Here is a 5,084-nt window from a genome sequence, read left to right on the forward strand (position 1 = left end):
GGGGGGCGCTATGGGGGACTTTTGGGATAGTATTGGAAATGTAATTGAGGAAAATATGTAATAAAAATATAAAAAAAAGAAAAAAAAAGAAAAAAATTAAAAAAAAAAAAGAAAGTGTCCTTCAAAAAAAAAAAATAAAATTGGTATTATTGTTTTGATATATATAATAGTCTGTCCCCCACCTACATCTTAATTTTAATTTTGTCATATTTACTATAATGCGATACAGTGTTAGGATTGCCACTCAATGTGACAGCAACTGCCTTTTCCTTTGTGACATCTGTTAGGCTCATTTCCTCACCTGGCTAAGCACAAGGTTTTGAGACTGTCTAAGGGGACAGGAGTGAAAAAATATTTCCAATTCTTCTTAAGATTTAGAACATTCTTATTTGGCTCAAATTTAATTGGAAGTCATGTGTGATAAATATACTTAAATAGTCCGAGAATGTAACAAACTCCACATATCATCAAATTTAAGAATTGTGATGTTGATTTAAATCTCATAAATATAAGGGTAACTATTTGTGCAATGTGCAGCTCTTTATTTTTTTGTCTCATCAGTCAATGAAAACAAGATCTTAAACTCTGGTAATTTTTTTCAGTTTCACATTAACCATGACCTACTGATTTACATTTTAATTTAATTTCATAGGATATGGGATTCTATTTATTTTATTCTGTTTCAATGCACTATTAAAAAAAGACACTGTATACCTTACATATATTTTATATCTTAGATAATTTTTTTTACCTTTGATACATTCTATACCTTAGATACATTTTAAATGCTCTTTACAGCCTATGATTGTGTTTCTATCTCTATGCATTTGAACTCTCTGGCAGTATAATCTGTTCTCCTTTTTTACTAATTTTTCTTCAACAATCATGTCTTCATTCATATTTATATTCCAATATGTATATCACTTGATTTTCTCTTGTATGGGATCACATTTTAAAGATAATAGACCTTACAGCTTTCTCTAAACATATTCACTTGAGAGAGGTTTTTATGTATTTTCCCACCTCATATACTCTTTTCCTATAGGAATCGTGACTGGTATTTGTTCACATTTGACAGTGAAACAATAAAGTAATGATCTAAGTGTATGTGCAATTTTGTGTAGCTTATTGAGAACCCAATTGTTCAGTGGATGACTTGTTGATAATTGTGATTTCTAAATCATGTGTGTGTGTGTGTTGTATGTGTTGTATGCATATGAATATGCTGATGTTTGTGCCTGTGCTCAGATATGTAGATGCCAGAGAACACCAGATAGCCTACTTTTGTACTCTGGGCTTTACTCTTGAGACAGGGTATATTCCTGAACCCGACCCAAGCTGGTGGCCAGCAAGTTCTAAGGACACCTATTTCTGCCTTGCTCAGTGCTGGGATTGCAGGTGAGTAGAATTGCTTGGCTTCTTGCACTAGTGTCACTAGTGATAGAGGAGTCTAAACTCAAGTTCTTCTGGCTATATTTCTCTTTTACAGGATGCTATCTCTCTAGTCCCTGGTAGCAATGGGTTTTATACAGGGACTATTGTAGCCATTCATGTGCAAGAACAAACTTGGTACCTGAAAAGGGGGCTGGAAATGAAAAAGTACAGGGTACAAGAAAAGAATGAAGACAAGGCAAAGGTTCTGTTCAAGGCTTAATGTTGAATATTCCTTACTGTGTTTATATAGAGAGAGCCCACAGACCCATCCTTTGTTTCAGCTGGACTGAGTTACAAAGCAAGCTAAGCGGGCAGTCAATTCCTCAAAACTCCTGTAGGAAATTGCCAATGCAGAAAGGCCAGATGACCCTAGCTAGGTTGTGGGTTTATTTAGCCTACTCAAGGCTGGGGGAAGGACACAGACTATGAAGGTCACACGTGTGTTTCCCTTTACTTAAAAAAAGTACAATTCAATTTTCTGAGGCAAGGTTTCACATCAGTATTAGGGGGAAGTGATCTACTGTTCTAAATACAACTGTGTATACACATTTATGCTCGCTGACCTATCTTTCATGTGCCCTCAGTCTTGGCATGAATGAATCCTAACCTCTGATGTCATCCCTTGATTATTGGCTTATAGTTCCATCCTCTCTGAGTGTTTTGACTGCACCTTTCTTGACACTCTGTTCTTATTTAGTGTGCACAGATATGTAACAATAGCAAGCTCTGACCATTGCCAGTATCCACTTTCTCTCTTGCTTTATAATCATAAGTATTTGTTTGTTGTCTTTTTATGCTGTTGACAGAAAAAGGCAATACAAGTTATCATTTCATTTGTTTCAGTACAACACTACAAGCTTACAAGTAATGTTGAGATTAATCATGGGCATTTCAAATATATTAGTATGTGATCTAATTTATTTTTTAAGTTTAATTGGAGTTATTAGGGAAATAAAGAGCAAATTTATTACTGAAATAGAATGTTTGAAGAAAGGAAACAAGCCCCTTTTTGTTTTGTTTCTTGTTGATATTCTGTCTAAACTTCACCCACATAGTTCCTGGAAGCAGCCAGGTATGCTCTGCCCCACGGTTACCTGGCAACAGCCAGGTAGGTTTGGCCTACTATAAAAGGGGCTGCTTGGCCCTCTCTCTCTTTCTTGTCTCCCTTTCTCTTGCTTCCTGCTTGCCCCCTCTCTCCACATGGTCATGGCCTGCCTCTACTAGATCCTCTCCTTCCCTCTGCCTTTCTCTGCCCCTACTACTCTCTTAACTCCCCTCTCCATGGCCTGAATAAACTCTATTCTATACTCTTATTCTTCCTGTGGCTGGTCTCTCAGCAGGGAGGGATGCCTTGGCATGTGCCTGCCAAGGCACCCCCTTCCCCACACCCAGTCAGAACATATCTTAATAGGTCTTTCTCTTTAAATGATCAAAACACTCCTGGTTTCATGTAGGTTTTAATATGTTTGTAATTGAAATATCACTTTCCCACCTTCATTTCCTAGCTCTAGCCCCTCCCAGCTTCCTTCACCTGACCCCTATTCATGTCTCTTCCATTCAATTTGTGAGCCCTTTTCTTGCTTATTACTATTGGTGTGTGTGTGTGTGTGTGTGTGTGTGTGTGTGTGTGTGTGTGTTTATGTTTGTGTGGGGAGCAGAGACTCAAGAAAAGGCTATCCAGAGACTGAAATACCTGGGGATCCATCCCATATATAGTTTATCAAACCCAGACACTACTGTGGATGACAACAAGTGCTTGCTGACAGAATCCTGATATAGCTGTCTCCTGAAAGGCTCTGCCAGTGTCTGACAAATACAGAGGTGGATGCTCTCAGCCAACTATTGGACTGAGCACAGAGTCCCCAATGGAGGAGGTAGAGAAAGGACCCAAGGAACTGAAGGGGTTTGTAGCACCATAGGAGAAAGAACAATATGAACCAACCAGTACGCCCAGAGCTCCCAGGGACTAAAGGACCAACCAAAGAGTACACATGGAGGGACCCATGGCTCCAGCCACATATGTAGCAGAGGATGGCCTTGTTGGACATCAATAGGAGGAGAGGCTCTTGGTCCTGTGAAGGCTTGATGCCCCAGTGTAGGGGAATGCCAGGACAGGAAAATGGGAGTGGGTTGGTTGATGAGCAGGGGGAGAGGGGATGTTATAGGGGGTCTATACAGGGGAAATGAAGGAAGGAGATAACATTTGAAATGCAAAGAACATATCTAATTTTAAAAAAGAAGTCGTTTTGGGGGCAATTTCAATATCTTGGTGGTCAGAATATCAGTAGTTCAGTTTAGAAGAATCAGCAGTGGTAGCCTTATCTACTCACAATCACCATTTACAAATCATCAGCAGGAGTTTACTGCAGAAGAAACTGCAAGGCTCTTTCAACTGGCCTGGGTCAAAGGCAAGAAGCCACCAGAATATCACAAGAAGTTCTCTGGTGCTTTTCTCTCTACAGAGGCACAACAAATGATGATCAGTGAAGAAAGCAAGGTGAAGGAATACCACAGCCTCATCAGGGAAGATGAGAATCAGCAAAGCTCAAAGAAGACCAGCAAAGAGTAGCAATAAAGAATTTTAAAATTAGGAAGAGTTTTAGATTTTTATGTGCATTGTCATACGACAAAGGACTTGCTACTGTTGTTGAAGTTAGAGCCCCAATTCTCAAGATACCAGTGATCATATGGTCCAAAGCTTCAAGTCTTCATACTTATTTAAAGAATCTTTACTTTATGGAATTCACTTCATCTGTGTTTGAGTATTATCTACTTTTATGTAGGGTGGTAAAACCATGCAAGGAAGCTTGGTCAGATAGAGCAGGTTTGAGACCCGAAGACTTGGTGGATATACACCCGAGACTTAGGTGACTTCTTCTCCCTGCCAGATTCCTGGCCTGGAACATGTGCCACACTCATCACATAAGGAAACATGATTGATGGTAATGTAGGCCTAAAACAGATTTCCTCATGCTGATGAATTACCTAGAAACCCTGAGGGTTTAGCCAATAAGCTTCCCTTCCTAGACATAATTCCCTGCAAATGGTATTTAATCTCAGGTCCACCCTGAGAAGTGGGTAAGGTTAGGTATGCATCTATTTTCCAGTATAAACAGTCAATAAATAGTTTAGAACCATGGATTCTCTAGTTCATCTACCACAACCATGAGGAACATGTAGAAGGTCTTTGCCTACAGAGCTTCAGTTTAATTCTCTAGTAGAAGGCCTCTCTGTTCTCCCAGACAACTGTTGCCAAACTAAGGACAATCACTGCTGACCTAAGCCAGAACTCACCTTTCCCTTGGCCCCAGGCTAGACTCTAGTCTCTAGTCAGCAAGCCATAGCTCTGTTCTCAGTTCTTCCACTACTCTCCATAGTGCCTGGATGTTCAGAAGTCTGATAAGCCTGCATTCACTGCAGACCCAGGGACACAGAATCCGCTCTAGCTTTCCAGACTGTGCTTTCCCACACCCAGAGTTGTGTCTTGACGCTTCCCTGAAGTCCACCACCCACCCAATGGTGAGATGATAGGTGCATTCAAACTCCCCACATTTTGACTTCCCTTGTAGCTATGCCCTGAGGAGGGCAGAATGTAGACCCACATTTTTAGGGCAGTTTAGCTCATTTATAAAAGTCGATTTATCTCTGAT

This window comes from Mus caroli, chromosome 5 (genome assembly GCF_900094665.2).
Source record: "Mus caroli chromosome 5, CAROLI_EIJ_v1.1, whole genome shotgun sequence".
Lineage (NCBI taxonomy): Eukaryota > Metazoa > Chordata > Mammalia > Rodentia > Muridae > Mus > Mus caroli.